Below are 23,881 nucleotides of genomic sequence, written 5' to 3'. Positions count from 1 at the left end.
GCTTGCAAATGAGAATACCGTGCTAGCATGTGGATGGATCCAGATACGCTAGAAGTAACAATATACAGTAGTTATCATTATCAAATTAATGAGGATTGCTCTTGACCATGGAAAAACACAATGACAGTAACCAATCATTTTTAAACTATGTCCTGATACATTATATAAAGGCACGACTGAAATGGACAGACTAGATGGACTAATCTGTTATTTTCTGTTTAAGACAATAAAGAGCTACAGTCTCAAATTAGGGGGGTTATCCACTTTATTTTAAAAACTTGTATTTCATTATCTTCCGTTCTCCACCACAGACCTCGATTACACAGGTTGTTTTTGGCTGTACTCTATAGTGAGTTTTTCACAGGGAGTTATAAATGTATTTTCCAGTGAAATCCCACTGGTTAAACTGAGCAATAAAACTTAAATGTGATTTTTTTTTTTCTTTATTTTACCATCCCTGACATAACCAACTTCTAACATGGGAAGACCAGTGACCGAGGGCTAAGCCGCGATCGCCCGTCTGTGCATGCATCACAGTGCGCGAACCAGTCACTGCGATCGGGAATCGTATGCTCGTAGCACAAAGACTGAGCGCTACTTTGAGTGACAGATAGCGCCGTTTGTGGGTGGTAACAGGGGAAGGTGCTTGTGAACGGGGGAGTGGTGCTGCGAAAGCAGGCATGTCTGGGCGTCAAAACGGAGTTTAATGGGTGTGCATAATTAGCATGGAAGCGTCATTGTACACATCACTTGGTTGTATTTCAGCCTGCAGTGATCGCAGTGCTTGCGGTGGAGTAGGGTCGACCTCAAGCGCTGCGTGCAGCTCCGATGGTTGTCAATGGTTCTAATCAATCATACACTTCCTGGAAATGACGTGTGCTAAGATAGAGAGCGACGGCAGAGTGAGCTCACGCCGGTATAAAGACGCCCACTTATCTAAGACATAGAGGGCTTCCTTACTCCAGACAGTGCGATCGCGGAATTTGCATACCCGGCCCCTTTTTGGAATGCGACCGCCAGTTCCAAGACCTGGAACCAGCACTGATAAGTTATTATCCCCCTACTAGAGTGCAGCCAAGATCAGAATTGAGCAAGTCTGCTGAGCTTGGAGCCAAGTTAAGCTTCTTATGCTGATGGTCTTTCAGTTACTTTAAAATCTGGAAAGGAAATGTCTAATGGTTATATCCAATTAACACCGATTAGACAATTCCAATAAATATACTACATTTACATAACATGGACTCTGAACCTAAAAACAATTCAATGTAATAACTCCAGATCCAGGGTACCTAAAGCTGCCTGGAGTCAGTGCTAAGCTAATAGAGCTGGCAACTCTAGAGCGCTCTCTCGAGAGTTAGGTAAACTGCACCTCTTGGATTAGTATGCAGTTACCGCACGCGGTTAACCCACGACTAGCCCCGAGGCAGTAGTGAATGTGGTTTTCGGCTCGCACCCTCATGACGATGTGAGCAGAAATGCTCTAGGTGCAGGATTATTGTGGGAGTAGTTGAATAGTTCCGGCAACTTAGCCTAATTTTATTACAACCGTGTTATGGAAAAAAAAAAAACATAAAAGCAACTCAATTTGCATTCAAATCTTATTTATATTAATATATTGGGACTGATGGAGAGTATAGAATACCTTATTTGTCATTAACAAGCACCAAAGAATGTCAACAAAACAATAAGGTATAACACAGCACATAATAAAACAAGCAGTGTTACAACTCTATAAGATTCAGGTTAAAACATTTTGACAATTTAGCACAGCCATAGGAAAAGCTATTATGTAGGCATTTTGAGCATGAGCACAAAGCTCTAAAATGTTGTTAGACGGTAATCTATCAAACATTGCATAATTAGGATGACTTCAGTCTTCCAAAATAGCCTTTGATCTCTTAACAGAGATTTTCTGAGTGCGTGGCAACCTAACACCAAATACTTTACCTGCGTTGCTGCGATTACTACCAGCCATCAATATCATGCCCTATACTAGGTGCAAAGGACATGCCTCTGAACAGGCGTTTTTTTGCTTATGTGTGGGATGCATGAGATGTATATGAGCGAGCATGTTCTTACTGAACTTTTCCTATGTGAGAAGTCCTCGTCCCACCCCAGTTTCGCAGTTCAAATTCATGAGTTATGCAAACGGTGACTGTTCAACTCAACCCTCATTGTGATTAGTGTAAACAATGCCTATGCGGAATAGTACTTTCAAATCTCGTGGACCAAAATAATGTAAATAACACCGTCAAAATGTTGTTAGTTGTTAATAATTGAGCTAAGCAAAGGTAAATGAATTGAATTTCCTTCTTAGGGGTCTATTTATTAAGCCTTGGATGGAGATAAAGTGAACGGAGATAAAGTACCAACCAACCAGCTCCAAATATTTAGAAATCGTTTTGGGGATCTACATTCTCATTAAAAGTCCCTGAAAAAGACAATACATGATGACCAAGCTGTTGCAAACAAAATCAAATAATTAAGGGAGATTATCATTGTATGTTTTTTGGGGTCTTGGGTTGATTAGAAATATATGGTGTATCATGTGAAAAAAGTAACGGCTACAGTAATAATTGTGTCAGCTACTATGCAGTTTCCTTGGTTTTACGGCTGTTCCATAGTTTAAAACAATATGTTATGGCCCAATATTGGCAGCAAGTTTGTTATTTTAAGGTCTATTTAAATGTAGATACCAGAGTGTCTGTGTGTGTTTGAGGGAAGGGGGGTTGTCTGCATTTTCAAGCTATTGTCCCAGGCAACTCTAGTAAATCCAAATTCACTTTTTCTACAAAACTGGCAACATTTCTTTCAACTTCCTAAACTATTACTGCCAATTCTTCTACAGGAAAGGACTCCACCTTCCCCCCTTAGAGAAATAAACCACAGGCAGAGAACATCTACTATAAACAGTCAGGGCTGAATCCCAATATGTAGGACGTTGACCGAGTAAGCCTAAGCGTTCTACTGCACTGCCCCACTACTGTATTAGATTCATTTGCAAATGTTTTTTCTTGCAGGAATTTGACCCATATCTCCTGATCTCATAGGTGTCGCTGCAAACACTGGGTCAGTATCCTGTGTACATTATAAGCAGTACAAACATCAATTTAATTTGTCCTCCACTCATACCATTTCAGCTGTCTGTCATGCAGAGGCAGGAAAAACACCTATAGGAAATCATAAGAACACAACAACAAAATACAACACCACAACTGAAAAAAAAAATAATAAGTGCAGTCACTAGACAATGGAAAATATTGGCTAAAACCATACACTAATTGTGATACCCTGCAGTTGCAAGTTATCACTTAAAGACCTGTCCCACCCTCAGATAATCCGCTGCAGTCAAACTATTACTTTACAGACAATTCTGATGACAGCCATTTTGTGGACAGTGAGATCCTACTCAAATTAGGCCATTTTGGAAAAAGGCATAGAGGCCAGTGCCATTTTTAACAAAGTTAATTGAAAAAAAAAAAAAAAAACATAAAAACAAAAGAGCAGTTGGGAGGGGTGACATTCTAAACTATGGCGAGAGGAGAGCTTGGTGACAACAGTGAGCAGCGTGAAGCAGATGAACTAAGCAGTTGAGAGGGAAATACTGCAATAAGCGGACTGGCTGAGACTTGTGGTTCCACACAGAGTCCTGCTGAAGTGAGAGCTGTACTTAACTTTTGGAGGGGAAGTAGCATTCTGACATTGGTGAATTAAAACCATTTTTATGTCCATAAGCATCCATTGTTGTGGAACAGACATATATTGCGGTTATCATCATAGCGCCAGCATGCGGGGAAGGCTTGCTGGGACCTCTAGTTCTGAAGCAAAAGACAATATTATTACTTCTATTATTTGCATATACATTTACACTATCAACCCCGCACTCACTAGCCAGGGGTGCTGGGGATAGCCCCGGGCTATCATCCCAGGACTGGGGTGCCCTGGAGAGGGGGAAAGGGTTCCCCGGCTGTGGCATTACACCCATGCTAGAAAGAGTCCAGTGCTAGTTATGGAAAATACAGGGGACCCCCCTACTCATTTTGTCCCCTGTATTTCCACAATCAGGACCGGCGCATTTTTTTTATTCCTGTATTTTATTAACCAGGACAAGCTCAACAGAGCCCGGGTCTGGTTATGCTAGTTGGGAGATTGAGGACGCATGTCGTTTTTATTTTACTCTTTTCTTTTTTTAACCACTTGCCTGGCACAGTCGTATCAAATACGACCATACCAGACTGGGCTTTCCCTGACATGGTCGTATCTGATACAACCAGTCAGAAACACACAGTGGGGCTGCTTGCTGGAAGTTAACTTCCAGCACCCACCCCATCTCAGAGGAACCTGCCGGTCCCTCTACACCTACGCTTCCTCCTCCTTTGTGTCCCGATCACTGCTGGCCACAGTGATCGGGCCCCGGCGGCACCCCCCTAGAAGCAGCAGCCACGGCTCACGTAGCCGCTGCTGCTGTGACCCGATCACTGTGGCCAGCAGTGATCGGGCAGCCATTTCAGTAATAGGCAGTAGCGGCGGCTCAGGTAGCCGCCGTTGCTGCAATGTAACCCAGGCCGCTAGCTGGACACCCTCCCGCTGCGGTTCCGGATCACAGTGATCTGGAGCTCTGGTAGCCGCCGCTGCTGCTATGTAGCCGGGCGCTAGCGGGACACCCTCCCGCTGCGGCTCCGGATCACAGTGAGACCACTGTGTAGTCAGCAGCAGCGGCGGCTCTGGTAGCCGCCGCTGCTGCTATGTACCCCGGCAGCCCCTCTCACTCCTTTCCGGCCTCGGCTCCACCTCCCCAAGTCCCCATGTGTCCCAATCACTGCTGGCCACAGTGATCGGGCAAAATATAAAAATAGTATAATATATATATATATATATATATATATATATATACACATATACACACACACGTTATATATATATATATATATACACACACACACATATATGTTTTTTTTTATATATATATATATATATATATATATATATATATATATATATATATGTCACTGAGGCCGGCACTCCATAATAAACAAAAATACTTGCCCAGGTGACATCTGAGGTAGAGAAGACCTGTTAAATAAAAATGCAAAACAGCGGCACTCACGGGGCTGGATAAAGAAGAGTCAGATACACAATAGGTGTATGTGATTCGACGTTTCAGTCGGTGAGGACTTTTATCAAGAACGGGAAAGAAAAAAAAAAAAGAGGAAGTGAGGAAACAATCATTGCCAACAGCACTATTGTACTCATCAGTAGCCTAGGTAAGCCCTTTACATACTAATTGTTCTAGAGTGGTGGGTGCAAAGTTCGAATCTGGTAGGGACAGCCACTATAGCCTGCATCTTAAGCATGTCATCTGAAGCATGGAGTTAGAACTGGATTTGGACTTTTGACTACTTTCTAACCAAAAATTAAGTCATTTCCCAAACACAGTAGCACAGGAATGCTGCCACTCCACCTTCATTCACACTCCCGAGACTGGGTTCGGGTGCTGTCTCATGCTGCAGTCAAATTGAACTCCACACACTGATGGATGCGACAAGTCCACACACTCGAGCAAAGGAGACGCTGTGGCTTTTTGCAGATCACTCTATAATTTTTTAATTTTTGATTAAGCTTAACACGGTTTTTAACTTTATAATGTGATCACCATCATTTTTTTTTCTCCACCTGGACGTTATACTTCCGCTACTTGCACACCCTGCCAGGTGTAACCTACGCAGTGCATCCCAGATGGCTGCCTCGGATGGTTATTTCTTGGGCAGGATGAACAAACACATGGATCTATTAATTCAGTGCAGTGCATTTCATATTTTACATGTTTCAGTCACCCGTATAAGTTATGCCAAACTGCAGCACTGTTGGCTGTATTTACTATTCCCTGTTTTGTAAAATGTACATCCACCCCACTGTATGCTATACTGGTGTGCCATACCTCCACTGAAGTGCATCCTCCATGTGCAGGATGTACTTTACGTGGATCTATTCACACAGGGTATATCATACTGTCACACGTGTGCCAGTTTTCCCATATATTCCTTGGGTCCTTGTATGGTTTATCTCCCACAGAACAACCTTCATAGTGCGCCCATCATGGCTACTTCACCTGGTATACTCGTGGATGGGATGAAAAATACATGGACCTGACTATTATGGTGGGACCCTACTCCTAGCGTCAGGACACTGCAACCGCCCCATTTTGTGTCATCTCTTCTAGGCATAAACTATTCCACACAGGGTAATCCTACGTAGTGCGCCCAAGATGGCTGCCTCATTTGGTACATTTTGTGGGTGGAATATATAACCCATGGAAGTTATTTCCCAAAATGTCTGCACCAACCCTGCAATATGCTTATTTGTGCTCTCTAAGTTTCAGTTGATTTTAATTATCTCTGTATGGTTTTCTATTTTTTGCAACACCAAATCCTTGTACAATGTACCATGTTTTCTGATGTCTGTAAAGCGACTGAGTCCTACGGGAGAAAAGAGCTCTATAAATAAAGTTATTATTATTAGGGATAAATCTCAAATTGGTTGACCTTATGAATAGTATCAATAATCATCAATTGGGTAATAGTGGTTTTAAAAGAAGGAAATACCTCCTGTAGGTCTATGGGAAGAAAAGCATAATAATGAAAAGGGAAGGTTTAGCACATGACACAAAGTTTGTCCACAGCTTTTTCTTTTTCATTTTTTTGAATTGGGAAAGAGATAAGGAATCAGAGTCTTCATTAATGTAGAGTTTAGGAATGAGATTTGGATATTACACACGTAACACCAAAACGGGTATAACTCAATGAAAAAGGTGACAGTTCAGGGACCTATCTGGCAGAGGTAATGTGCAAGAGAAAGTTGCTTTATCTAGGTAAGCACAATAATCCACTGGTGCAAATGAAGGTTTCCTTAGTGCAGTTAAAACAAAATTGTGGTTCTAAAGTAAAACTGGGTACATTAATGTACATCTAATTAGATTTTTTTGGTGTCTGAAAAGAAAACACACACTTTTTACAAGACGAAGCATAAAAAGTTAACCAATAAAGAAAGCTAAACATTTTACTTTTAATAGAACTTCATGAGTTAATTCTTAGGAAAACTGTATGGAATAAAATCCAGAATCTAAGGTATTGTGCATTTTATATGTATTATTGCTTATTTCTATAGTGCTACAATATTTTGCAGTGCTTTCCAGATAATATTAAATCATTTACTTAAGTTCCTTCCAATTAGAGATAACAGTATAAAATATATCCACAAACAATATTATATGACCTATGTTTTTGGACTGTGAGAGGAAATGCATGTAAACTGACCTAGACAAATTTATATTCTCCAAATTATGAACCTTTACTTATTGGACAAATTGTAATGATTCACTATCATCTACTATAAACTTATTATTAGGCTTCTCCTTACCCTAGTCAGTACCAGGGGCAGGTTCACCCAGCTTTTTTCCCCTCAAACACCAACAGGCTTTGTCAATTCCCCAGCCAAAAACCAAGAAGCAATGTGGACAGGTAAGCAGGAGGGGATCGGTATGAAATACCGTCAGGAGAAGCCCGACAAGAGGAGATCCCGCCGCCGCCTGGTAAGTACCCTAACCATCCCCTCTTCCCCCCTAACAATCCCTTAGGGGTGCCTAACCCTAACCCCCTTTCATGCACCCAAAACCTAACCCTCCATAGGGTTAGGCACCCTAACCCGCCCCCCTGGGGGTGCCTAACCCTAACCCTTCCCCCTAGGGGTGCCTAACCCTAACCCTTCCCCCTAGGGGTGCCTAACCCTTCCCCCTAGGGGTGCCTAACCCTAACCCTTCCCCACCGCGTGGCTAACGCCAAGGACGCCCCGGACTTACCTCATTCGGGTTGGCGTACTTTGGCGTTTCAGCGTCAGGATTAAGATAGGAGTCAGTATTCACACCTATCTTAAGTCCTCTGTTTGCTTCTCCTGTCGGGATATAGACCGATGGAATTTAGTCCGCAGTCTATAAACCGCATCCCAGCAAGAGAACCAATCACTAGCGACAATGGATAGAGAGGTGAGCATGAGAACCAATCACTAGCCACAATGAACAGATAGGTGAGAAGAGAAACAAACAAACAAACAAACAAACAATCTCTAGCCACAATGAATAGATTAGTTAGCTCACAACTCCCTTCTGCCACCATTAAAGTGAGGAATGGAAATTATTTGCCAGTTCTGTATTACAGAAGTAGAAGCGTTCCCAGGGTGTTAGCTAGGGGGAAGAAGAGGATTCATTTATAGAATAAGGGTAGCTCAGTTCTAAGTGGTCAGAGGCAGTATCCTTAGATTATGATGTAGAAAAGTAGCAACTCCTGAGGGGGCCTATGTATCAAGCCATTTTTTTACTATGAAATTATGCAGAAACTGCAGTTTCAGCATAATTTTATGTATCGATCCTATGTATAGAAACCATAGTAATCCCTACACCGTTCACCTGATTTGGATGTAATTACCCTCAAATTAAATCTGAAAGTCTGCAGTTAAAGCACATCTTGTCTGTTTTCATTTCAAAGCCATTGTGGTGGTGAATAGAGGCCAAAATATGAAAATTCTGTCAATGTCCCAATATTTATGCATCTGACTGTGTGTATATATATATATATATATATATATATATCTATATCTGAGTTATTGCGTAGGACCCTAAGGTATGGGGTCGAATCTGGCAACAGCCTACGCCAATCTCTATATGGCCAAATATGAGGAAACTTACATAATACCACATTATGGCACCCAGGTAGTCCTCTTTCTCAGATTTATCGACGTTATCTTCTTACTATGGAGAGGTACCGACAGCTCATTTAACCTAATGGTGGAACAACTAAATACATTGAAGCATGCAGTAAGGTTTACTCACCATATTGATAAGGAGTCTATTAACTTCCTTGATATCACTGTATACAGGGATGGGAACAAGTTGGGTACAACCCTCTTTAGGAAGGATACTGACCGGAATATGTTTCTAGAGGCCACAAGCCATCATCCTCCTGCACTGAAAGATAGTCTCCCGATTCCGCAATACCTTAGGGTCCTACGCAATAACTCAGATACAATACGGCAGGACAGCCAACTCCTAGAAATGACAGCTCGACTGAAAGAAAGAGGATACTCACATTCTCTACTTAAGAGCTGTTTAAATAAGGCCAGAAATAAATATGCGAACCCTCGACCTAAATCTACTGAAGGTGACCGTGTCATTTATGTCAGCCAATACAGCAACAGATCCAGACTAACAGAAAGATCAATCCGACAACATTGGCCGATCATCCAATCTGACCCCATTCTACCATTTACCAACACCAAAGCACCTATGATGGCATATAAAAGAGGGCCTAACCTGAAACAACTACTACTTAGGCCATCAATGAACCCGGAAATGACTAACTCTATCATCAAAGTCATGCAGAACCGACCCGGTAGCTATCGATGTGGAGGCTGCGTGACCTGCAGTTCTATGGTTCCAGGCAACACTCTTGCTCACCCCCACACGGGTGTACCCATAAAGATTAGATGGAAGCTCCATTGTAAAATGGACCATATCATTTACATACTCATATGCCCTTGCGGTCTTTACTACGTCGGGCTCACCTCCAGATCTTCAGGGAACGTATGGCTAACCATAGGGCGTCCATCAGAGCAGCCTACAATAGTGGCCAGTCAGATAAACCTGTTGCCCGACACTTTTTACAGATGGGACATCAGGTAGCAACCCTCAAATGCAAACTTATCGACTGGATACCGCCTCCAGAACGAGGAGGTGATAGACTGGCTTTACTTAAAAAATGTGAAAGTCGGTGGATTTACAGACTTGATACTGTGGCACCACAGGGATTTAACGAGAATTGCCCATTGGGTATCTTTCTTTGAAAAATGACTAAATATTATATTTAACATTGCATTTGTCTGTACTGTTCACCTAATGTTAATTGTTTTTTGTGATGTTGATCTATATACTTGCATTGTACTCCCAGGTCCTCTAGTCCCAAGTCCTACTACACACTAAATAACCCTTTACTCTAATGTTTGTAAATTGACCTTGTATATATATGCACATGTATGTGCGGGTAGTGTGTGTACATATGCGTTTATATATGTACATGTGGGTATGCCCGTATCACATTTTTAATGGTTGGATATGTATAATATGCATTTATGGCATTAGATCCCTAATAACACCAGTTTAGCCTTTTTTATGAGTTTCAGTAGCACCAATAGTTGCCCATCACTTCAAGTCCTGCCAGGGCTCACTGACAGCTATTATTATATATATCTTGAGCCACACACAAGATGGCCGCCGGCTACTGCCATACTGCCCCACTTCCTGATTATAACAGGACTCACCTGTGGCAATCAGGACTCTGAGACTTTCCCCTAAGCACTGGGTTTTTAAACCCTGAGCTCAGACTATGCTCCAGCACCAGGACACTCTCTGACAGACCAACACTGAGGTAAGACATCCTTTTTTCTTCATCTTCCAGGGTCCCACAGCCTCCTTATGCATACTGGTGTAATATATACACCTGGGGATTGTACTGCACATACCCCCATGTACTTGGCCTTTATGTATATGCTGTGTGATACATGACTATCTTTCTGAAATTGTCCCTCCACCTGGTTGCTATTATTATAATCTACATTGGGGCGCACATTCGACCCCTGTATTCTCAATACTAGTTGCTGCATAAAGATTTTGTTTTTTTCTACCACTGTGAATAGTCTCTTGCAGTGTGGGCTTCTATTGGATATCATGTTACTGTTATATGAGGCACACCCCTCCCTATATCACATACATATTGATCATGGATTATAACATTTTTGAACTTATGTGTTTTAAAGGACCTGTCAGACTATGAATGCTTACGTTGTTTGTATGTACTCCCTTTTAGTGAACCATTGATGTTTAGAAGCTATTGTGCCTTGACAAAGGTCCATATTGGACCGAAACGTTGGCAAATTATGTTGGTTTAATCATTAAATACTGAATAATCTTGCTGAAAATCTGGAGAGTGTTTTTTCTTCTTTCTTGAAGAGGCTAGACTATTATCTATGGGAACCTCTATATGAATTTCCCTAAAAACACCCCAGTATTTTGAACATTATAAATTGAGAGTGCCGGACTATCTATATGTATGTATGTATGTATGTATGTATGTATGTATATATATATATATATATATATATATATATATATATATATCTCTCTCAAGTGAAAAAAATGCAATATAATGAATATAAAGTGCCAGGTATCGAAAATTCTAAAAAATTATTTATTTTAAAAAAAACAACACATTTATTACAATCATTTCATATAAATACTAAATGCATCATACACAAACATTAAATTAAAAATAAATCAATGAAACACAGGGGTATAAATAATATAAGATAATAAAGAGTAAAATAAAGAATTCAATATTATGTAAAACAGTATCTATTCGGTACCATGAGTATTTAGAGAATGACTTTAAAATGTTTTTTATGCAATAAACAATGTTAAAAAAAATTCTCTTATCTTAGTCTCATCAAGTTCATCTTATGGTGCATACACACGGTCAGATTTTTCCTTCAGATATGAACGATAACGATTTAAAAATCGTTCAGTCGTTCATATCTGAAGGAAAATCGTTCATATCTGACATGCCTGAACGATGGACGATCAACGATGCGCGTTCCCGATGGTCAGATAACGATTTCTGACATCTGATGTGTTTGCAGTCAGACTTGGACGATTCCATTCATTTTAATGCAGTCAAAAATCGTTCAATCGTTCAAAACTTTGGTAAAATCGTTCAAATCGTTTAATCGTTCATCTGACAAATCTGACCGTGTGTATGCTCCATTAGGGAGGCAAGGTTAACTCCCAACCTGGGTCGGCGCCGGCTAAATTCCGGGACCCAGAATTTAGGTATAAAAGCAGTATTATAGATCATTTGCTATAACGCTGAGTAGTGTCAGTTATTTTACGAACACAGTGTTTGTTTTAAAAGCTTAAATGAAACGTAAATTAAGCAAAAATATACTACTATAAAGAAGAAAAAAAAAAAAAAAAAAGTCATAAGACTTGACTACGGTTAGTGCTGGCAACATATACTGGCGATCTTCCCCAACAACTTATCAACAAGTTTCATGCTCCCTTTTTTTTCTCTCATTTAATTACTCTGCATATCCACACCTGATTGCAATGTAGTTAATTGAGATGCACCTGAATGGATAGATTGCAGGAGGAAGGAGACAGGAAAGACAAGAGTTTGAAAGGAGAAAAGGCCCCCCATACATCAGAGATGGATTGCAGCAATCGTGCAATTTGCAATCGATTGTGTATAAAAATCTGCAATGTATGGGTTTCACAGATAGCAGATTGCAACCAAAAAGTGATTGGAATTGTTTAATCAGATTGTCCAACATGTTGGATATCACAGATGGATTGGGGCTGTAGATTGCTAGTGTATGGACATGATCAGCAGATTTGCAGACCGTTTGTAGCAAAATGATGGGCCTTTCAAGATTGGCAGATCTGTGTTTGCTGCAATCGATCTGCAAATCACTGAAAAAGATCTGTAGTGTATGGGCGCAGATTGCTCAATAGGGAAATCCTAATATCGGGCAATAAATCTTCAAATTGTTCAATTGTGGTTTTCAGATTGCTGATGTATGGGGCCTAAACACTAGCCTCCCTTGACACACTAATTATGTGATTAACTACAAAGGGGACATCATATGGTGACCCCCTGATCTATAATCTGTTTATGTTGGTGGTAGTGCACCAATATTCATATTCATGGTACTACAAATAGCTGGAAATAAAAAAGGCATATAAGAAGAAATCAGTGGCAGTGACTACAGAAACTCCTAATCCCTGTGCAGTGCAAGTTATAAAGCTGGAGTCTTGTACATTACCTAAAGGGCTAACCCGCAGATTTTATATTTGATGAATTAAAAGCATGGAACTACTGTAGTTATAGAATACACTGGGACTTATGAACACTTTCAGTCACAAGAAGAAACAAGTGCTGTTTATTTCTGGATGGCAACATTGTTGCATTTTCTCACAACTTTACCCTGCTTGTGAGTCAGTAATGTCATTTGATATTTTATAACCTTGATATCAGCTTTGAATGAAGTTAGTTTAATGGCTGTCACCCTAGCGTCTAGTCAGTGGGAGTCTGAACACAATTAGTTTGTTCTTAATACTATTTTATAAAGTTCTGGGTGGAACTACTTGTGTTCACCCTTACAAGCTGCTTCAGGTGAACTGGTTGTTCAATTTATTAATGTATAGTATATATTATTAGGTCCACAAGCTGGTTAGCACATTTCCAAACAAAAGCTACATTATGAAGATCAAAGAAAGAAGAAAAATTTTATTAAAAAGCAGCAAGCAGAGGATACATAAGAGAAGACTTCCTCAGAACATGGTCAAGTCAATCCTCGAGAAATTGAAAGACAGTATTTTGTATTGATTTGTTACCAAATAAAATAAGAGATATGGTAAGAACTTACCTTTGTTATCTCAGTTTCTGGGAAAGATTTCTGGACTGCACAACCTGACTTTATATATAATGGGAGGTGCTACCTGATGAGACTAATTGCAGGCACAGAAACAGACAAATCTCAGGTGCACAACTCCAAATTATTAATAAAATTATATATATATATATATATATATATACACACACACACACGCAATAAAATTTTGCAATCAATAGAGGTTTTTAGCATAATCATGGCCAAGGTTATTGGCCCACCCACCATGTCCAGGTAACCTCTTTCGGGTAGGTCCCTAACATACTAGGGTTCAAATCCAGAGCGCAGGACCCCCCAAAAACTGCCCCAGCCAAGCCGCCCCAGGGCACCAGCATATTAAGAAAAGTGCAGTGTAAAGAGATAGTTAGTTAGGAGCAGCTGCATATAAAGAATGAAAATAAAAAAAGTGAAGTACATATATATTAAACACACAATGAAGGGTTAAAATGTGTTATAATGGAAAATGTGTTATAATGCAGTGCCCTGAGACAAATCAGCCAACGCAATCCAGGGGGACCCACGCCCCAAAAATGAACCAAAGTTGCACTACAAGTATATAACTTTTAGGACACTGTGTTTAATATATATGTACTTCACTTTTTTTATTTTCATTCTTTATATGCAGCTGCTCCTAACTATCTCTTTACACTGCACTTTTCTTACTATGCTGGTGCCCTGGGGCGGCTTGGCTGGGGCAGTTTTTGGGGGGTCCTGCGCTCTGGATTTGAACCCTAGTATGTTAGGGACCTACCCGAAAGAGGTTACCTGGACATGGTGGGTAGGCCAATAACCTTGGCCATGATTATGCTAAAAACCTCTATTGATTGCAAAATTTTATTGCATTTATATATATATTATTAATAATTTGGAGTTGTGCACCTAAGATTTGTCTGTTTCTGTGCCCTTCTCTCAGTTTCTACATGGTCCACAGGGTTGACCTTGGGGGTATAGCTGGATATGGATCCACACAGTTAAAAGCTTTTGCTACTCCCAGGATACACTGGGTCCATCCTCCTCTATACCCCGCCCCAGCCACAGGCACCTCAGTTGGTAAGTAGCCAAGGCCAGAGGAGGAAAAAAAACAGAGAATGAAGACTGGAACACACAAGAACCATACTCAGAAAGGGAGACGGTGACCAGCCACATAGCCCATATGAAGCCAGGTGCGTCAGGGCGGGCACCCTGTGGACTCTATGGACCTCGTAGAAGCAAAGATAAAAGGTAAGTTCTTACCATATCTCTTGTTTTCTACTTCAGGTTCCATAGGGGGTCCACAGGGTTGACCTTGGGGATGTCTCAAAGCAGTAAAACTAAGGGCGGGGACGCTCCTGCGCTGAAAGGAGAATCTGGCGCCCCAGGATGCATCCTGAGAGGCGAAGGTGTCAAACGCATAGAACCTTAGAAAAGTCTGTATGGAAGACCAGGTGGCGACCATACACAGCTGAACAGCCAAGGCGCCACAGTCAGCAGCTCACGAGGGACCCACAGACCGAGTGAAATGAGCCTTAACAGAGGCCGGAACAAGTAAACCCTCCTGTGAATAAGCCTCACAAAGGAAGCCAACGGGCTAAAGTTTGTTTGTTGGCAGGCCAACCCCTTGTGAAACCAAAGAGGACTAACAAAGAATCAAACTTCTGAATGGAACTAGTCCGGTCCACACAAACTTTGAGAGCACTGACAACATCTAAGGAAGCCTCACTAGCCGAGAGATCAGATGACTGAAATGCTAGCAAAACTATTTTCTGCTTAATGTGGAACTTAGACACCACCTTAGGAAGAAAACCCGGACGGGTGCGAAGCACTGCCCTGTCCTGGTGAAAAATCGGAAAAGGAGAACGGCAAGAAAGTGCACCTAATTCTGACACTCTTCTGGCCGAAGCAATCGACAGGAGAAAAAAACTGTCATCCACTTGAGTTCCACCGACTCAAGAGGTTCAAATGGAGGACCCTGTAGGGCCCGAAGCACCACTGCCAAATCCCAAGCAGCCACTGGGGGAACAAAGGGAGGCTGAATCCTGAGAACACCCTGGAAAGAGGTGAGGACATCAGGCAGAGTAGCGATCCTATACTGGAACCACACAGAAAGTGCAGACACATGAACTTTCAAAGAAGCTAGGCGTAAGCCTAGGTCCAACCCAGACTGAAGGAACGCCAAAATCCTAGAAAACACGAAAACGCATGAGGATCGTGTTTCTGGACTCACACCATTGAAAATAAGTATGCCACACTCTTGGTAAATCCTGGTGGAAGCAGGCTTGCGTGCCTTTAGCATTGTGCTGATGACTGGGCTGGAAAAACCCCGGGACCTTAAGACGGATGTCTCAAGAGCCACGCTGTCAAAGACAGACGACCCAGATCTGGGTAGAGGCAGGGCCCCTGAGACAACAGGTCCTGACGTTGAGGCAGAAGAAACGGAACGTCGATGGATAGACTCTGAAGATCGAAGTACCAAGGACGTCTGGGCCAAGCCGGAGCCACCAGCAGAAGCGTGCCACCGCCCTGTTTGAATTTTCGAAGGACCCGAGGCAGCAGGGATATCGGAGGGAATAGATACACCAGCTGAAATGTCCATTTCACTGACAACGCATCCACCAGGCTTGCGCCAGCGTCTCTTGTCCTGGACCCGTACACAGGCAGCTCTGAAGGGACCATTCCCTGGGATGCACGTCGTGACGGTTGAGGAAGTCTGCTTCCCAATTGAGAACTCCTGGAATGAAGACTGCCAAGAAGGCCGGGAGGTGGCACTCTGCCCAAGACAGAATGTGTGACACCTCCAACATTGCTGCTCGACTGCAAGCCCCCCCTTGACTGTTGATGTACGCCACCGTGGTGGCGTTGTCGGACTGAACTTGTACTGCCCTTCCTTGAAGAGGACAACTGGAAGGCCCTGTACACGGCCCGAAGTTCCAGAATATTGATGGGAAGAACTGCTTCTTCCACCATCCAACGGCTCTGAAGTGAAAGTGGACCAGACACTGCCCCCCAACCCCGGAGACTGGCATCTGTCGTGAGCAGAAACCAGTCCGGGATCCAAAAGGGGAAACCCTTGGTGTGATGAGATGTCTGAAGCCACCAAGCCAGCGACAGGCGCACCTCCGGAGACAACACCAGCATCTGAGTCCTGCTCCGGTGTGGTATCCCGTTCCATTTGGATAGAATCAGCCCCTGAAGGGGCCGGGAATTAAACTGGGCATACGCCACCATGTCGAATGTCAACACCATGGACCCCAGAACTCTCATTGCCAAGTGAACCGACAACTGGGAACTCAGACAACTGCTCACTCGTGGTTCTAGGGAGGAAATCTAGTCTGGAGTCAGAAAGATCCTTTGCTGACGAGAGTTCAGAAGGGCTCCCAAATGAACCATACTCTATGACGGAATGATGGAGGACTTCTTCCAGTTTATCAGCCCCCCATGCGCTTGCATACAAGTGATCGTCAGGTGCAGATGGTGCAAAAGTACCTCCGGCGAGCCTGCCAGCAATAGGAGGCCGTCCAGATACGGCAGAAGCTGTATACTCTGGCTATGCAGATGGGCAGCCATGACAGCCGTAATTTTGGTGAACACCCTTGGAGCTGTGGAAAGGCCAAAGGGCAGAGCCTGAAACTGGAAGTGAAGCTGACGTATAGCAAACTTCAGATACCGCTGGTGTGAAGGTGCTATAGGAACATGGAGGTAGGCGTCCTAGATGCCCAGGGAGACCATATAATCCCCGGTTCCATAGCCAGAATGATGGAACGCAAAGTTTCCATCCTGAAAGTGGGCACTCTGAGGAACTTGTTCAACGATTTCAGGTTGAGAATAGGCCGATGAGACCCATTGTGTTTCGGAACCAGAAATAGAGAAGAGTAGTAACCCGTCCCGCGTTGAGAAAGCTGAACGGGAACAACCACCCCTGGTTTCAGCAAGGACTGTATGGCTTTCTGAATCTGCAAGGCCTTGGACTTGTCCTGATATAGACTTGTACAGAAGAACTGTTGGGGGGGGGGGGGGTCTGTGATGGAAGGACAGGGAATACCCCTGAGAGACCACTTTTCATACCAAAGCATCCATGGTGGTATTGCACAAGCACTGGGCGAATTGAAGAAGTCGGCCTCCCACTCAGAGAGAGACCCGTCCCATCAGGCCGAAGGCTTATCCTCTGGCTTGGAAGCAGGGCGTCTAGTGCTCCAGGCCTGCTTCTTTGGTTTAGGGGCAGCCTTGGTTGACGACTGTCTCGGGAAGGACTGACCCTTGGACACCCACTCTGAGTTCGAAAGGCTGAGATCCTAGCCTTAGAAGGCACAGCTGCTGATGGCAGAAACGCCGACTTAGACTTTGCCAAGGTATCAACAATTTTGTCCAGGTCAGGACCGAACAAAATCTCCCCATTAAAGGGTAAGGGCTCCAGGCCCTTCTTTCCAAGAACGAAGCCACAACGACCGCCGAGCAGAGACCGCTGCCGTCGATACTCGGGAAGTCAGAAGACTGGCATCCAAAGACACTTCTCCAGTATAGGAAACGGCATCCCTCATCGGTCCAACTAAAGCTCTGAACTTCCGGAGCTTCCTCAGGAAAAGTATCTTCCAGTACATTGGCCCAGCTCTCAATGGCTTTAGTCACCCAAGAGATGGCCATGGACGGACGGAGAGAGAATAAATGGATTTTAAACAAGTCTCCACTTTCCTGTCCATGGGATCCTTTAGGGATGAAATGGACGGCATAGGCAAGGTAGCACTCTTGATTAAGCAAGTAACATGAGAATCCACCACAGGCGGGGTTTCCCACTTTTTGCAATGACTTGCAGGAAACTGATAACTAGATGCTAAACGTTTCTGCGGTTGGAACCTCTTACTAGGCGACTGCCAGGCCTCAGCCATATGATCAGTCAGCTGGTCAGAGAGAGGAAAAACAGCCGAAGTCACCTTTGCCTGCTTAAAATTTGGATACTTGGACTTAGGGGCCGGGGCGTCATCCTCTATATCAAGAATTGACCGCACCGCCCGCACCAATGCCGGCACATTAATGGAAGATTTCGTCTCCACTTCCCGAGCAGGGGAATCCGAATCAGAGTCCTCAGGCAATTACCCCTCATCAGAGGACGCATAGGAGTCAGCGCAGACTGAGATCACATAAGTGCGTTTTGACGCCTTCTGAGGCTTGTCACTACACAACAGTTTGAAAGGCTGAAGATGAGGCCGCCAAACTCTGGATTGAATTGGAGAACACATCCACCCAAGGTGGTTGACCCGCTTGCGGGAGACCCTGGAAGGGCAGGACGGACTGCTGCGTCATTGGAGGAGACTGAACATACATAGGGAACCCCGCTTATGGATGAACAGTCTGAGGCCCAGGGGGAGACTGCAATAATTGTGGTACACCCAGAGAAGGGGGATGGCTGTTTGGGGTAACCCCCTATGGGGGAGAGCAGTCGGGACCGCCATGCGGTCCGCGATGGAAGCCAGTACCTGAGAAAACACCGCCCTAGGAGGATCCTGTCCCGAAGTTGGGGGGTTAGAGGGACCAGGTAACTGGCGGCACCTCATACACAGCCCATCCTGTGAAAAAATCCTCCATATTCCCACCTGCAGCGCAGCGTCTGCAGGAGAGCAGAGTGGGAGCCATAGAGCGCTCAACTTCCTCATCAGACATTACCTCAGAGGAGGAGTGGCCGCATGAGGAAGTAGCTCAGCGTCGCCAGACCTAATCGGAAAGGCATGCTGAGCTGAGGGGAGCCGCTAAACAGGGAAGGCTGCCTCCCCTGGCTAGCGATCAACCCCAGGGACGCTGGCTCCAGCTGCCGCATAATTCCCTGGTGGTCTAGTGGTCCCGTGGGGTATGCCTCCGGAGAGGGGGAGCCTGCCGCCACTGCTAGCGCCTCCGGTCCGTCCCCAGAGACCAGAGGCATGCGACTGCATAGACACGCAGGTCACCGCAAGCAGTGGCCCACAGTTTACCTTCCCCCTGGCAGCAGTCGAGGGAGAGCCCAGAGCCTGTGCTAGTATAGACTCTGGGGTCCAGTCGCGATCCCCAGATCTGTACTGGCGTCGCGGCACCAGTAGGTGCGGCAGCTTGGACGTCCAATGGACATTTTGATGCTGCCGCTCTGAAGAGTCAATAAAAAAGTAATTAAAAACTCTAAAAAGCTTAGGGGCTGCTAAGCAGCCCCCCTGCGCTAAGGTGACCAGACTCCGGCCGGGCACCAACTAAAACTGAGGTGCCTGTGGCGGGGTATAGAGGTGGATGGAGCCAGTGCATCCTGGAAGCAGCAAAAGCTTTAACTGTGTGGTGCCCGTGGATCCAGATCCAGCTATACCCCCAAGGTCAACCCTGTGGACCCCCTATCGAACCTGAAGTAAAAAAAGTTGATTCCATTGGAGCAATGGAATTACTGCCTCACAGTACTGAGGTCGTGGGTTCGATTCCCACTATGGCCCAAACTGTTGGGAGTTGTGCTTACGTGTACTCTGGTTTCCTCCCACACTCCAAAAATGTACAGATAGGTTCATTGGCTCCCAACAAAAATTAACCCTAGTGTGTATATGTGCGCACGCATGTGATAGGGAACATAGGCCCTCATTCAGAGCCGTTCGCTATTTGCGGTCGTTCGTTCAAAAACAAGGGGTGGCTATTCAAATGATCCGTTCGCAAATTGCAGTCTGTTCACACCTCTAAGTCTGAACGAGCGAGCAAAACATACGCTCGTTTATTTGTTAAAAACGCCCCCTGGCCGCTCGCACCATACGTCATGTCCGCTATTTATTAGATTAATCGAGTACATCGACCAGCGTATGAACTGCTCGCTATTCTTGTGGTTGGTGTTTGCTACCACAAATTTGCGAGCAGTTCTGGCTATAAAATAACCCAGTGACGTGGTCAATGACGCTGCTGTATTAATTATGCACACCCATAATACGCCCGTTTTGACCTTTAAGCACGCCTGCGTTCGGATCTCCACTCCCCATTTTCAAGCACCTTCCCCTGTTACCACCCACATACGCCTCATTCTGTCACTCAAAATAGCAGGCACTCGCTATATAGCGTACAAACGATTTTTGGCCGCACTGACTGGTTCGCGCATGCGTACTAAAAACCGTACGCATGCGCAGATGTGCAAACATCGCTCGGAACGAGCGTACTGCCGCTAACGAGCGGCTCTGAATGAGGGCCATAGATTGTAAGCTCCACTGGGGCACTGATTGATGTTAATGGACAAGTATTCTCTGTAAAGCACTGCAGAATATGTGTTTGTTATATAAATAACTGGTAATAAATTGCATCATGTTAAAAAAAAAAAACACTATGTAACCAGTGAAAAGATAAAAAAGTGTGGCATCTACACTAATTACATGTTTTTAACTTGTCCATTTAGGTCTGTGAGTTTATTATTCGCTGAGTGGGGAAATTATTTATTTACTGCTACTTTATATACACTTGCTTCTGTTAGCATTGCAATAACTAGAGGTGTATGCTTTACATAAGGTTATCTTCTTGACATGTTTCCCCACTGCCCCCCACCAACACTGGTCTTGGTGTTTGTCTATTACTATAGAATTAGGAAAGGGAGCTTGGTTAAATTCCCAAGAACTTGAACCACTACCGATTGCTATTGCGATCGCAGCTGCAATTAAACTGCCTTATTAGGACATGCGGAGAACCAGTGTCTGCATGACTGGCAGTCATACATTGGGCCCTCTAGAGCAGAAGTGGGCAATAAGCAGTCCACCAGCTGCTGTTGAACTATACATCTCACCATGCCCTGATAGCAAAATTGTGGCAAGGTATGAATGGTCCAACAGCAGCTGGAGTGCCGCTCTTTGCCCACCCCTGGTCTAGAGGGACTTTGAAAAGGAAATACTGGTTAACATTAAGACGTTATAACTACTGTGAAACACTATTAATAACGGGATGGGTACGGGATACCGGCGGTCATAAGCCCGACACCAGCATCACGACCAGGTTACAATCCCGACACCTCCAGGTAAGCCTAACCTAACCCTCCAACCATGCAGCCTAAACCTACCCCCTCCCCCTAGTGCCTACACCTAACCCTCCCGCTAGTGCCGGCCTGGCCAACCTGTGGCTCTCCAGCTGTTATGAAACTACGTCCCAGCATGCCCTGCAACAATTTTAGCATTCCCTAATAGCAGAACTGTAGCAGGGCATGCTGGGACTTGTAGTTTCACAACAGCTGGAGAGCCACAGGTTGGCCAGGCCTGCCCTAGTGCCTAACCCTCCCCTAAGCCTAGTACTTACCTTCGGGATTCCAGCGCCGGTATTCTGATTAGTGTTGGGATTCCGGCGTCGGCATTCTGAACACCGGAATCCCAGGAGTCGGGATTATGACTGCAGCCCAACACGCCTGAAACAGGTTTTTTCGTCAGAATACATTTCGTATTCTTAAGAACCCCCCACCCAATTTGTTTATATGAATTTTTTTTTTTTAAAGACTGATTTATGATTAATGCTATCTTGTTGCACAAGCAGGACCTGCACCAACCCATGTCATATAAAAAGAAAAAAGAACAAAAGAGCGGTTCTCTGGACAAGAACAGAAAAAAAGGTTACTCAAGACATTAACAAAATAGATTTACAATGGATGAGCGAAGTTGCATAAAATGAAGAATGAAAGCCCAAAATAAAATAATAATAATAAGTGTAATCTTTATTAGACAGAATAATACAGCGGTGTATTGGGTATACTCCTCATGAGGATTAAATCATCTTTAAAGTATCCAAACACTCAAAAAAAATCAATAAATAAATAAAAAAAAATGGCCAAGAAACTTCCTGAAGAAATGACAATTGATGTCTGTCACTGACTGACAGGAAGATGGAACCATCAGCAGTGTAATCCCTCTGGTCTTACTTTGGCAGTCATTTTGACTTTCCAGAAATGTGGAAGGAAGACGTACGCGAGTGTGACGCACATCAGAGTCATTGTGAACACCATGAATTATTTTTAATGTGCAGTGTCAATATAAAGTATCACAGGTACACAAGAGACACAATACGGAAAGGAGGCACTTATCTCAGGGAAAAAAAAAATTAGCTAAAACCCCTTTATAATTTCAGCCATCTGTCTGTTGTTGGAAAGATTCAACAAAGGCAACAAATAAGAACAAAAACAAAACATTTTTTTTTTAACTGTACACAGCCCACAAAGTTTTCTAGATTGATGGAGACACAAATAAGGAAAAATATACAGCAAACACCAAGCGTTCTAAAGGTGGAGATGTTTCACACCTTCTAAAGAGGACAAGTGGAGAAGTTGCCCAATCAATCAGCTTCTACCTACAATTTTATAGAATTAGGAAAGAGTGTCACAGGGAGAATATAGAGGTTTTAAAGGGGTAATCATTTAAAAGGCAAAACCAACCTGACGCGTTGCCTTTTATTGTTTGCCTCCTTTAAAACAAAGCATACTTGCCGGAAACTCTCCGATGCCAGCATATCGCAGGCTACTACATTTAACCCAAAGTGTTTCAGCTTGCCTCCCCCTGCTACTGGTTTCCTTTATTCCACTATCCGGACATGTAACTGAATGATCATATCACTGTGAAAGTCCATGGTGACTGGTTTACTGTAGATTATATTGGTTCTAGTTTTAATGTTTTGTACTGAATGATTAACCTTAGGTATTCAATCTTAAATTTAGTAGAATTGTCCTTTATGTCCAGTTAATTTTTTAGATCAAGAAAACAGCATAGTAAAGTCTCTTACTCCTTCCTGCATTCAGAAACTGAAAAGAAAGAAAAATCTCTTAAAGGCGGGTATCCACTACAAGATCTGAAAACGACTGCACGATTACGACATAGTAATCGTTCAGTCGTTTGTCAGTCGTGTGATGAGCCTGCACTGAACGAGCAGTCGTCCAGTGCAAGGTCAATCAATCGTCTGGATACATGCTGAACATGACGATATCGTCAGGTTGACCAGCATGTTGGAAAGATAATAGCGGGCACGCGCATCACTGGTCGTTTTAGACACTTTTGCAAATGATTTGCAAACGATTGAACAATTGTTATCGTTCGACCTAATAGTCTAGTGGATACCCCCTTTACTCCTAAGCCTTTTAAGATGCTGGAGAGGTGAGAATGGAATATCCCTAAAATCTCTACCACACTTATATCCTTTTTAAATCATTGTAGGACACAGTTTTCCAAAAAGGTAGGGAATGAGATTCTCCCATGCTCTGGGATCCGATGTCACTGGCTAGACCTGGAATGGCATTCCAGTTACTAAGGGGAATCATATCTGGCCCTGTATTAAACACACTGGGCAGCACATGTACACGAGTGAGTTTGATTCAAACAAACTCACAAATTTAATAAGAATTGCAGTGATCGTTGTG

At 43.6% G+C, this 23,881-nt stretch overlaps 1 protein-coding gene and 1 long non-coding RNA gene across 2 annotated transcripts in view; one reads left to right on the top strand and one right to left on the bottom strand.

The window, feature by feature from the left end:
- Nucleotides 1-23,881, bottom strand: part of NUBP1 (NUBP iron-sulfur cluster assembly factor 1, cytosolic) — a 77,519-nt gene that overhangs the window by 47,483 nt on the left and 6,155 nt on the right. The gene's annotated exons all lie outside the window — the stretch shown is intronic.
- LOC148534567 (uncharacterized) lies at nt 10,256-22,252 on the top strand. The gene is made up of 3 exons (XR_015877648.1): nt 10,256-10,472; nt 13,317-13,512; nt 22,015-22,252. It is a non-coding gene; the product is annotated as an uncharacterized LOC148534567 (long non-coding RNA).

This window comes from Taudactylus pleione, unplaced genomic scaffold (assembly GCF_031769625.1).
Source record: "Taudactylus pleione unplaced genomic scaffold, aTauple2 ptg000066l, whole genome shotgun sequence".
Taxonomy (NCBI): Eukaryota; Metazoa; Chordata; class Amphibia; order Anura; family Myobatrachidae; genus Taudactylus; species Taudactylus pleione.
Note: the sequence above shows the minus strand (reverse complement) of the source record. Positions and strands in the feature narration are given on the sequence as shown.